The following is a 13,630-nucleotide window of genomic DNA, read 5'->3' as shown; positions in this document are numbered from 1 at the left end:
ACTCAGCTACAACATGAATTTTATTCTTGAAGCAAAGAAACATGTATTTAAAACCAAATATGATGAAGTGATACGAAAACAGTGAAATTAAACCATGTTTAATGCAGCTAATCTGATGTTTTCTCACATTTTAACATATTCTAATACTAGTTATTACTCACTTCATGGAGATAATATGCATAAAATAACAATTAACAATTGATTTCCACTCAAGAACCAATCAACAACAGCAAAGTTAGAGTAATGGTATGAATTGCAGTTTATGAGATGATGCATAAGCGTCCACTGTGTTGGCTGATATGGAACTAAAACAAGTAAATACATGAATATACAAGAGAACAGCTGTAGAATTGCTGTCCACTATAGTGATCACTATGCATGAAAGGGTTAATATAATTTTTTCGGCCTGCGGGCGGGCTGATAGGGCTAAAGGGGTTAAGAAAGGTTAGATATTGAGAAAATTTAATTCGGGAGCTGACATATAAGTAATGCAGGGTTTTTATGGGTTAAAAATATTAAAAAAGTCTGATTTCTACTTAAAATTGCAAAAAACTGAGCATAATATTAGAATAAATGGTGATAAATCACTTCAGTAAGGTTAAAAATAGTGACATTTTCAGGAGTAGCACTGGGTGTTTATGGGTTAAAAACTCCAGTAGCTCTTTGGCTTTCCCTGTCATGCTCATTTTCTGCCGGCGCATACGTTTCAGCCTAAATCGTAGCAGGGATCTCATTATTTCAAAACACCGCTGTCAAACAGGCGCATATACAGTGAATGGCAGAATGAGGATTTTCTGTACTTGTGATCTTTGTCTTCACTTCAAACACAGTTTCATCAAATCTAATTAGAAAGTATAAAGAAGTAAAGAATTGGCACATAGAGAAAAGCCCCACGCTAAAACCGATACTCCGATTGGTGTTTGATTTACACAAAGGTCTGTAAAACAAGTTAATACTCCACAGTAATTGTAAATCATTATAACATTCAACATTGAGTAAGAAGTCTTTCAACTGTTGCCTCACAGACGTGGATTCATGTTTTCATTCATTCAAGTGCTTCGAGTTGAACAGTAGAAGTGTCCGTAAGGAGAAAAAAAACCTGGCAGAACGGTCCGATGTTGAAATCACGAGTGCTTTTTGTGTTTTATCGTCTATATACAAATGCAAACTGAAGTAACGAACTGTCCAGGGAACTCTACTTTAACGAAGCACGTTGATTATGGAGAACCAGATGGTGTTGGGCACGAAGAAAATCAAACCAAATCATGGATTATGTCATTTTGTAATTTTAAATGCAGTCAATTTTCAGACGTAGATAAAACATATTTTTTGTTTGTTAATGTGGAAGAAATACAGCGCAGTGTACAAGTCCTGTTCCAACATAAGGTTTGTTGGTTTATTAAAGTTCTAATGTCCACACGTGTGTATTTGTCTCCGTATTTAGATCCAATCTGATAAATATGAAGTATGAACAGCAAGAAAAACAACAGTTTCAGGTTAAAAAAAAAAAAAAAACTTCTGTAAACCAAAGTGGTTGTATTTAGTGTTAGGATTTAACCCTTTTGTTCAGACAAGATGAGATTTACTGTATTCATTTTATTTATTTTTTTATACCAGTAATAAATAAGTAACAAAAATAAGCCAATTTAGCCACAAATGTGGAAATGGAAAAAAAAAAATCAATATGAAACAAAGACGAACAAAATACCAAACAAAATGAAGAGAAATGCAACAAAAAAAAAAAAAAAATCAACAAATAAACGAAAATGAATATATATATATATATATATATATATATATACACACACACACACATATATATATATATATATATATATATATATATATATATACACATACATATATATATATATATATACATATATATATATATATATATATATATGTTTAAAAGAGTCAGAATTCTGAGATTTAAATCAGAATTCTGAGAAAAAAAAAATCTGAATTCAGGCTTCTTTTTTTTTTCTCAGAATTCTGATTTTAATATCAGAACAATAATAAAAAAAATTAAACAGTCAGAATTCTGAGATCAAACTCAGAATTCTGAGGGAAAAAAATCAGTATTCAGACTTTGTTTTTTCAGAATTCTGATTTTAATCTCAGAATTCCTGGAAAAAAAATTAGAATTCTGACTTTCTTTTCTTAGAATTCTGATTTTAATCTCAGAATACTAATCAAAATAAATATTTAAACAGTCAGAATTCTGAGAAAAAAATCTGAATTCAGGCTTTTTTTTCCCCCCCTCAGAATTCTGATTTTAATATCAGAACAGTGATTAAAAAAACAAAAAAAAAATTGAACAGTCAGAATTCTGAGATTAAAATCAGAATTCTGAGAAAACAAGTCAGAGTTCAGACTTTTTTTCCCCTCAGAATTCTGATTTTAATATCAGAACAATAATGAAAAAAATATTTAAAACAGTCAGAAATCTGAGAAAAAAGTCCGACTTCTGAGCTTAACATCAGAATTCTGACTCTTTTCTCAGAAGAATCATAAAACAAATATATTGGACCTTAATTTCTTGTCATTTCCAGTGCTCCTAATCCTCTTCCGTAGTTTTGTCTGTGTGACTTAGTGTCTTAATGTACAGCACATAGGCACGTTATGGAACGTCCAGGCTTTTCATTTCTGTTAAAGGTACTGCTCTGATCCTCTTCCACTGTGACTGGATGCCACAGGCTTGGTGCATGCTTCTTTTCCACATACTTGTGTTGTGTCTGTGGTGGAAGAACGGAAGTCATTCAGATTGTGTGCCTTCACACAACACTTTCCTTTTTTTGTGTTTCAGACTAAATCTGTGTAGACACCTCTCAGCTCTCCTGGCAGGAAGCAGACATGTTCCGTGCTGCTGTTCCCATATGGTAAGACCATGTTCCCTGTGTTTATTAGCATAAATAAATGTTTTCCACAGGGAGAAACGCAGGTCTTCATGCATGACTCGGTATAGATTTTGGAAACGGTGTGCCTCATATGAATATTCCTAGTGCTATGAATAGACAACAGTCAGGATGGGCTGGAAATCACCTGCTGAAAAACTGGGAAATAAACGTGAAGACAAAGCCAACAGGAAAACGTCCCTTTTTACCTTCATATTCTTTGAAGGAGAAAGAGGTGATTTGGACACTGTGGGAACGGTGACATGATTGAAAAAGCTTCTGGCATCATTGCACTGTGTTAGATTCCCTCTGTAAGATGGTTGTTAAATAGAAATGCACCCGCAGGTGCACTGATAGCCGGTGAATCCGTGGGTGGCTTTTTAAAATAGGCCAACACAACACACGGTTCTTTTCATGTACGCCTTTTTTTCACCCGTCGCAGAGGAGTCAAACATTGACATTACTGAGTCAACTCAGCTGAATTTGGAAGAAATGAGACAAAAACCTAATGAATCTGAGTAATTAGACATCTGTGTGTGAACTCCACTACACATCCTGTTTATGTGGTTTAAGCGTTTAGAGCAGATGTATGTGATGTTCACTCTGCCAGTGGAAGTATAGGAAGAGTAGAGGTGGGAAGTAAAAAGAATTTCAGTGATTCTGGTTTTATTATGAAATAAAACAAAATATGAAACAGCATTTTAGAAGAACAAATCTGAAATAGATGTGCACTTCATGTTGTGGAGTGGTTTAGTGGAATGGACTGGATCTAAATATCAGTGTGAAACATCATAAAATGTAAAAAGATGCAGAAAAAACGTATTTTCCACAGATATCGCAATAATGTAAACGAGTCCAACAGTAAAAGTTATAGATGGGATGGAATGAGTGGATCTTTTTTTTGCAATTTAATGACTGACCTATGCTTTGTTCTCTATCTATCTATCTATCTATCTATCTATCTATCTATCTATCTATCTATCTATCTATCTATCTATCTATCTATCTATCTATCTATCTATCTATCTATCTATCTATCTATCTATCTATCTATCTATCTATCTATCTATCTATCTCTTTCTCACTCTCTTTCTTTCTCTCTCTCTCTATCTATCTATCTATCTATCTATCTATCTATCTATCTATCTATCTATCTATCTATCTATCTATCTATCTATCTATCTATCTATCTATCTATCTATCTATCTATCTATCTATCTATCTATCTCTTTCTCACTCTCTTTCTTTCTCTCTCTCTCTCTCTCTCTCTCTCTCTCTCTATCTATCTATCTATCTATCTATCTATCTATCTATCTATCTATCTATCTATCTATCTATCTATCTATCTATCTATCTATCTCTTTCTCACTCTCTTTCTTTCTCTCTCTCTCTCTCTCTCTCTCTCTCTCTCTATCTATCTATCTATCTATCTATCTATCTATCTATCTATCTATCTATCTATCTATCTCTTTCTCACTGTCTTTCTCTCTCTCTCTCTCTCTCTCTTGATTCCCTCTCTATTCTCATTGGATTAGGGAATACATTTTTTTTCATGTGATTGGCTCAGACCTCATAAAGGGTTCTAAAGGTGCAGTTAAAGGACTGTTAGATCTACCTGAGCCTCATCCTTATATAAATCTAATTATAGAACATGGAGATTATTCATAAACACCAGTAAAGCAGGTGTACTCAGTGAAATGACGCTAACATGAACATAATCGATAAAACCCAGAGGAGCTGAATGCTAGCGGCTGTAACAGAGGACGCTTTGCTGTAGGCCCCCGCCTCCACAGTCACCGCCCCCTTCGCTAAGCAGCCAATCAAAGACGTTTAATTGGAAGCAGCGGTTAAAAGTCTGTACATGTTGGTGATATTTAACCATGTGTCATAATTGAAGCTCTGCAACTGTTGAAAATGGCCCTAGTGTCGTGTTTACTGGTGAAATCCAACCATACTTTAGAGCAGGGGTCACAAACCGTGGTCCTCCAGAGCTACTATCCTGCATGTTTTAGATGTTTCCCTTTTCTAACACACCTGATTCAAATGATCAGCCTATCATCCAGCCCTGCAGAAGTCTGATAACAACCGTCAGGTGTGTTGGAAGAGGGAAACTATGAAACTAAGCATGCAGGATAGTAGCTGTGGAGGACCAGGGTTAGTGAGCCCTGCTTTAGAGGCTTCTGAACCAACATACGAAAAGGACCCGAAGATGCATTTGACGTGATGATGTTGCAGAACCAATGAGTGGAATTATTAAACAAACAGGCTAATGATTCCAAGGAAATGAGCTACTGGGAACTGGTTCTTGATTCCAATCCTTAAGGGTGAGTAAATGTGTAAACACCACGATAGCGAATGCAGTAAAACAGTTGGTTGTCCTAACGTTATACTTCTACTAGTTCTATGTAGGTGTTTGAGTATGAACACATGGGTTTTTTGGTCTGGTTTGTTGTTTTTTTGGTGTGTGTTTGTTGATTTGTTAATGTTTTGTTTGATCGCTGTTGTTCACATCTTATTGTTTACTTCATTGTGTATTCATTTTGTTGCCTTCAAGGATGTACGGAAGCGTATTGCATTCACAAAAAAAATAATTTCGGCTCTGTTTTTCTGAATTAATGAGATAATTATCTCATAATTACGAGAAAAAATAAGTTTAAAAAAAAAAATCGGCGCTGTTTTTCTGAGTTTATGAGATACTGTTTCCTGGAAAAAAAAAAAAGCTCTGTTTTTCTGAGTTTATGAGATACTGTTTCCTGAAAAAAAAAAAAAAAAGCTCTGTTTTTCTGAGTTTATGAGATACTGTTTCCTGAAAAAAAAAAAAAAAAGCTCTGTTTTTCTGAGTTTATGAGATACTGTTTCCTGGAAAAAAAAAAAAAAAGCTCTGTTTTTCTGAGTTTATGAGATACTGTTTCCTGAAAAAAAAAAAAAAAAGCTCTGTTTTTCTGAGTTTACGAGATACTGTTTTCCGGAAAAAAAAAAAAAAAAAAAAGCTCTGTTTTTCTGAGTTTATGAGATGCTGTTTTCCGGGGGGAAAAAAAAAAAAAGAAGCTGTTTTTCTGTATCTCGTAAACTCAGAAAAACAGAGCTTTTTTTTTTTTTTTTTTTTTCGGAAAACAGTATCTCATAAACTCAGAAAAACAGAGCTTTTTTTTTTTTTTTCAGGAAACAGTATCTCATAAACTCAGAAAAACAGCGCCGATTTTTTTTTTTTTTTTTTTTAACTTATTTTTTCCCGTAATTATGAGATAATTATCTCATTAATTCAGAAAAACAGAGCCGAAATTATTATTTTTTGTGAATGCAATACGCTTCCGTAAGGATGTTTGTCAGGATCAGGATAAACTTTATTGTTCCATATGGGAAATTAGTTTTGGACAACAGTGCTACACAAGATGTAAAAAAATTAACTTCATGATCTTCTGCAACAAAAATAAATCCTACACAAAAGAAGAAGCTAAAATATTAATTAACGGAACTGAAATCCGTCAAGTACCCCACACCACATTTTTGGGTGTTGTTCTGGATGAAGGTCTTAATTGGAATAGCCGTATCAATCATGTATGCAAAAGATCAATGAAGATGCTTGGAGTACTGAGAAAAGTTTGTCCCCTGATTCATCCCTCTGCTCACTTGACCTTGTATTATAGTTTTCTGTTTCCATATATGAATTACTGCAATATTGTCTGGTCAAGAACTTATCCAATTTATCTCAGCAAACTCTTGATAATCCAGAAGAGATTCCTGAGAACAATCTCACTGTCTAGTAGATACGAACCATCTGCACCAATTTTTAGGAAATATTCAATACTACCCATTCATGAACTCAGTGTTTATCACTCCTGTTTATTTGTGCACAAGTTTATCAATAATAAGCAAGATCTTCCGGACACTTTTCATAATTTTTTTTTAGTTTTTCATCCAATTTACATTTATACTCAACTAGATATAGTGACAATCTTCATTTACCCTTCTGTCGAACATCTGGTCATCAATCTAATATTTTATTTAGAGGTCCTAAATTGTGGAACAATCTAGACATGTCTTTAAAGTCTATATTGTCATTTACATCTTTCAAAAACTCACTGAAAAAACATCTCCTGTCCTGACTTTCTCAGCGTTTTCTATATTGTTAATTGTTGTTTAATTATTGTTTTCTTATGTTTGTACTTTCTATTTTTTATTTTATAATAGATGATGGGAGTGGAACTCTGTACAAACCCTTTGGGCTTCGTTCCCTCCCTGCACTGTTTTTATTGTGCTAAATAAATAAATAAAAATACAATACACATTGCTGTATTCACATTTGGACGCATACAATGAAGTTAAGTGATTTATTCTGAACATGCAGTGAAATTTAACATATATGCACTTGCAAAACATACATAATAATACAAATATCAAGAATCATAACAATCTTATCAGAAGAAAAGCTCAATAATTCCATTTACATGCCCGAAAAGGGGTGGGAAGAAGTACAACTTATTTAATCTCACCCCCTCTCCCTAGAATATTATTAATAATATATGTCCCTCTTCCTTTTACATTACTCTTCTATATTTATATATCTATTCACACACACACACATTCATCCATATACACATATATACGTTTATACATATACACACATACAAATACACATATAATCTTTTACCAATGCCTTTCTTAGTTGTGCTAGCTAATAAATAAACAAATAATAACTAACTCAAGGAAGGAAATGTATACATAAACAACAGTGAACGAATGGTGACAATTAATAACCCTCTTCCCTATATCTTGTGAAAAACCTGTTCTTATAAGTGTTTTTGAATTGTCTTCTGTTTGAACATTCCTCGTGCTCCTCCCTCAGTCTATTCCATACTTTAACACCACACACAGATGTGCTAAAACTTTTCCTAGTAGTGCACACCCTCTGAATTTTGAAATTAAATCTACCCCTTAAATTAGAACTCCCTTCCCTTTGAGTGAATAATTTCTGTATGTTTCCTGGTAGTAGATTATTTTTGGCTTTGAATATGATTGGTGTTGTTTGTAGTTCAATGACGTCTTTGAGTTTTAGTAACTTTGACGGTAAAAATAATGCATTTGTGTGGTCTGTGTATTACAAAACAATTCAGTCACATTGTCTGAAAATCAGCATGGTCATTTATTTATTTTAATTTTATTTATTTTATTTTATTTCGAACATGCAAAGAAAATAAAACAAAACAAATAAAGTTAAGACATAAACAAAATAACATTTAAATGGACAGAATCTATCTTCAAGCACATACAAGTCTGAATTTTGCATGGTCGGAAAGGTGTAGGAAGAAGTATAAACTTATTTAATCCTACCCCTCAGTCCTTTTACACCTTTTTAATTAACTTTATACAGCAATTAACCTATACTATTGCCCCAATTTTAGCATTGTACCACAACAATCCATAGTACAGCAACATAATTAAGTATTACACCCAGTTCATATGTTGCACCTTTCCCTCCGAGATCCAATAAAGAGAATAAATATAAGTGATAGAACTTTAAGAGGGGTGGGAGGGATTTCATTTGTCAAGAGTTAAAATTTAGAAAACATTGAAACATAATTAAGAACATGGGTAGTTTTAAAAGCCCGACCTCATGTGTTGCACCCTTCTCTCCAAGATCCAATGTATGTATGTATTTATTTATTTATTTACTTTTCTGGTATGTCAATATAGGTGTGTATGTGCATGTGATGATGATGATAAGTGAGGTTAACTGATGCGAGGGACTTGATTTTTCATATATTCTGCTGATAGGAAGCTAAACAATAGACTGTTTATGGAGAAGGAGTGGGATTAAATAAATTGTACTTCCTCCCACTCCTTTTCGAATATGCAAATGAAGTCATACTTTCTTTTCATGTTTATGTTTTTGTATTTATTTGTTTTGTTTTCTTATTTTTTTGTTATTGATTTATTTCAAATTTGGAAATGGTACAAGCTTCCTGATTGCTACTAATTGACTTCTTTGCACAACATAATATAGAAATGAAAATTCAAGGAAGCAAAAAATAATAATATACACAAAAAAGGAAATAAAAAGTCGTATTCGAAAAGGAGTGAGAAGAAGCATACTTTATTAGCTCTCACCCCTTTGCCTAAACTATGAACTCCTCACCCCCTACACCACCTCCAGAACCCGGTCAGGCCAATCACACCGTCTGTGCCCCCCCAGGATAAAACTTAAAACTACAGGTGACAGGGCTTTTGCAGCTGCTGCTCCCCATCTATGGAATGCCCTGCCTGATCACCTCCGGGCCCCACAGACTGAGGACACTTTTAAAAAAGGTCTGAAGACCTTTTTATTCAGGAAAGCATTTCCTTGATCTTTTAACATCTGTGCACGCTTCTCCTGTTTTAATTGTCTTCATTTTTAACTGTTGTTTTTTTATTTTTAAACTGTTGTATCTGGCTAACTTATTTTCTATTTTTATTCTGTTTTTATTTATTGCGTGTAGCACTTTGAAATTTTTAGATACAAATGTAAAGTGCAATACAAATAAAATTTATTATTTTATTTATATATATATATATATATATATATATATATATATATATATATATATATATATATATATATATATATATATATATATATATATATATATATATATATTTTTTTTTTTTTTTTTTTATTACACTGGTCAACAGCAAATGTATTGTTTCAGTTTTTTGAGCTGATTTAGGATCATTTTGGTGTGCTGAATCCAAAAATCACATTAATTTTGCTCAATCAGGTCAACTTTCTGAACTATGCTACATATTGGCTTTTTAACATTTTTGCTTACATTTATGGGCATTTTCACATCCATATGATACAAAACTCTTTCATATTTCTTGCAATAAACCAGTTCTGAAGATTTTACTTTTGCCAATTTATGATGTTTTTTTTAATATTACAGGTGAATGAAATGGCTTCGACTAGAAGATCTTGCAAAAATAAGCCTGACGTATTCTGCTACATCTGCGGTGAATACACCATTGTACCTAACAGGAATCAAGTGATCAAATGATTTTTTTTCTCTTTTTTTTTAAAACCTATTTTGGGTGAGAACTGTATAAAAAAAAAAAATCAACTGATAGTCACAAAAATGTAATCAATTTTGTGAGAAGATCAAATTTTTCAAAATCAAATTGGCAAAAAAAACCTGACCTGATTGAGAAAAACAGATGTCATTTTTGGATTTAGCGGTGCAAAATGGTCCTAATTTAGTTGAAAAAACCTCGACAACTTGCAAAAAACATCTAACTGCGAAACAAAAATATTTTTGTACATTTCCTTACACTGGTTAATGTTTAGACTTTGCTTGAGTTCCCCACTTAGATTGTTCCATAATTAGACACTGGAAATAACGGATTAAAAAAAAAAAACTTTTTAAGGTTGTTGTCCTGTTTTTGATTTTGAAGTTAAATTTCCCTCTTAACTGATGACCTCCTTCCCGATGTCTAAACATTTTTTTTTTATATATATATTTTCAGGTAACTGTAGCCTTGTGCATGATTATTGCTGTATGGTAATTCTATAATGTATTTAATGTATAACACAGGTGTCAAACATGCGGCCCGGGGGCCAAATCTGGCCCGCCAAAGGGTCCAGTCGGGCCCTTGGGATGAAATGCAAAAATAGATATTAAGAAATTAACAATCCTTGTAGTTCAGGTTCCACATGCAGACCAATTCAATCTCCAGTGGGTCAGACCAGTCAAATACTATCATAATAACGTATTAATAATGACAACTCCAAATTTTTCTCTTTGTAAATGTAAATATTTTCATGTATTTACACTAAAACAAGTATAATTTCGTAAAAAATGTGAATAACTTGAACAAATATGAACAACTTGAAATGTCTTAAGAGAAGTAAGTACAATTTTAACAATATTCTGCCTGATACTAAATGTTTTGTGTATTTGTAGAGCCACTGTGATCTGTAAGTTATAATGTACATGTGTAAATGATAAACTGAGGCAGAATATTGTTAAAATTACTTATTTTTTCAGTTTGTTCAAGTTATTCACATCTTTTGAAAGGATAGTTTGCAGATGTAAACCTTTTCTTAATGTAAATTTACTTTTTTCGCTCTATAACGTAGAGAAAAGTTTGGAACTGACATTATTTAAATATTATTATGTTATTATTTTACTGGTCTGGCCCACTTCAGATCAAATTTAGCTGAATGTGGAACTGAACTAAAATGACTTTGACACCCCTGATGTATAAGGACTAAGTAGGATTAATTTGTTTTGTTCCATATTCGAACTAAACTAAATGTATAGCAGTCCCCAGTGACGCAGTGTGTTTGTTGTTCAAAAGACGTCTCAAAATGGCAGCATGAACACATGTGGCCCTGGGCTGAACACGGGTGGGTGATCTCAGCCCACACATGGAGTGTCATTAATGCCGTTGTGGTGTACCAGTCCCTGTCTTTGTGCTTAACGTGATAAGAGCGGCGCACAGGTCCATGCCAGCTCCATTCAGCAGCACCGCATTGTACTGCCGAGGTTAGAGGGGAGGACTTGGCACAGGGAAATGGAAGGCAATGAAGCGTGACGCAGCCAATTATTGCCAAATCTCATGTTAATTATCAAATTTAAAAAAGAAACGCTATAAGTGTTAACTACATCGATCCTGTTTTTTTATTTTTTTTATTAACAACACGGACAGGTTGTTTTCTTTTAATTGCCAATAGAACTAATCAAAGACAGGGTGGAAATGTTTCCTGAGGTTTATGTGGATCCAGTAAAAAGCTGATCGCTCTGCAGAGGGCTGACAAAATTGAAGCAGACGTTGCCGTTACTAGCCTGCAGTTAATGGTATTGTGATGGCAGTAAAAATGATCTATACCAACTGTAGCTTTTCAGACAGCTTGTGAGTCTTCGAAGACATATGAAATGCTGAGTGTGGGACACAGAATGGAAGCGCTATGTGCAATTTATCATCCAACCTCAGAAAATCACACTTGGAAAAATAAATAAATAAATAAATAAATAAATAAATAAATAAATAAATATTTCTTCTGTTGTTACCATCTTTGTGCTTTTGTGGCTGTACCGTACGACCAAAGCGTCCTGATTTCCTGATGCAGGTCATTTCATATCCAGGTTATGGTATGTACTGATGATTGATAGTAACCCATAAAGACCCAAACAGCCACTGGTGACCAAAATGATCAGCTGATCTAAAATGTTTAATAACTTCAGGACCACTAAACCTATGAATATGTTGAAATAATTAGTGTAAAATACAGTTTGTCGTCTTTTCACGGTCATCAGATATGAGCCATTCGGACGTTCAGAGGCTCCGTAGTTACCATGGAAACACTGTCATCTTCTACAACATTGATTCCCCAGTAAAACCCATGGAGTTGGATCAATGACAGTGAATGGAGACACTTGTTTTATGTTTAGTTAATGATAGAGAAAACTGAAGAAAAAATGACTTGAAATAATAATAATAAGAATAATAATAAGAAGAAGAATAAGAAGAATAAGAAGAATAAGAAGACATCTGTATATCTCCAATGCCGTCACTTCTTCTTTCCTTATCTCCCATTTTTGTCCTGTAACATGAATAATAATAGTAATGATGATAATAATAACAAGAAAAAGCCATTAAATACAATAGAAAAATATAGATGAGATAGAATTTTTTAAAAAAATTGTTAGTTACCAAGATGACATAAAAAAAAAAAAAAAAAAATGTAATAAGTATGCAGTAGATAGTAATAATGGTAATAATTATAATAATAGTAATGATGATGATAATAATAACAAGAAAAAGCCATTAATTACAATACAAAAGATAAGCTAAATTTGTTAAAAAAAAAGTGACTTAACTTTTTCAATACAATATGTTTTTGGCATAGTAACTCTCAGCTTTACTGTGAGGATTTATGAACGGGTCAAAACACAGTAATGTCCTGTCAGAGAGCGTACTTTAATTGATCGCCATTCCAACTTTTATTTCAATATAAAGTAGCTCCTTGTTTTGGATAATCCCTTATGGTTCAACTAAAGCAAAAATGAATTCAAAAGTAAAAATGTGGGTCATTTTAGCAACACTAATCTGTCAAATTGTCTCAAAAATGTCTTGTGAGAGAGATTTCGAATGCCATGTTTTGACCCGAACATCTACATGTTCAATGAATTAAATATTCATTGGTAAGAAAATACCAGACATTTTACAATGTTGTTTTTGTTTATTTCTGTTCTTTTTCAGAAAGGACAAAATCTATCTGTATATCTCCAATGCCTTCACTTCTTCTTTTCTTATCTCCCATTTTTGTCCTGTAACATGAATAATAATAGTAATAGTAATGATGATAATAATAAGAAAAAGCCATTAAATACAATAGAAAAATATAGATAAGATACAATTAAAAAAAAAAAAAAAAAAAAAAATTGTTAGTTACCAAGATGACATAAATAATAATAATGATAATAATGATGATGATGATGATAATAATAATAATAATAATAATAATAATAATAATAATAATAATAATAATAATAATAATAATAATAAAAGTATGTAGTAAATAGTAATAATTATAATAATAGTGATGATGATGATGATGATGATGATGATGATGATAATAATAATAATAATAATAATAATAATAATAATAATAATAATAATAATACTAAGAACAAGAAAAAGCCATTAAATACAATACAAAAGATAAGCTAAATTTTTTTAACATCTACATGTTCAAT

The 13,630-nt window shown here is 32.6% G+C and overlaps 1 protein-coding gene across 2 annotated transcripts in view; it reads left to right on the top strand.

Moving 5' to 3' along the window:
* The window catches only part of lingo2 (leucine rich repeat and Ig domain containing 2), a 908,701-nt gene that overhangs the window by 122,847 nt on the left and 772,224 nt on the right, over positions 1 to 13,630 (top strand). For both annotated transcript variants that reach the window (XM_030145716.1, XM_030145715.1), the window contains exon 2: positions 2,810 to 2,882. The gene's annotated coding sequence lies outside the window, so the exon portion shown is untranslated. The remainder of the gene's footprint in view (positions 1 to 2,809; positions 2,883 to 13,630) is intronic.

Source organism: Sphaeramia orbicularis, chromosome 10 (assembly GCF_902148855.1).
Source record: "Sphaeramia orbicularis chromosome 10, fSphaOr1.1, whole genome shotgun sequence".
NCBI lineage: Eukaryota > Metazoa > Chordata > Actinopteri > Kurtiformes > Apogonidae > Sphaeramia > Sphaeramia orbicularis.
This window is presented reverse-complemented; position numbering and strand designations above follow the sequence as displayed.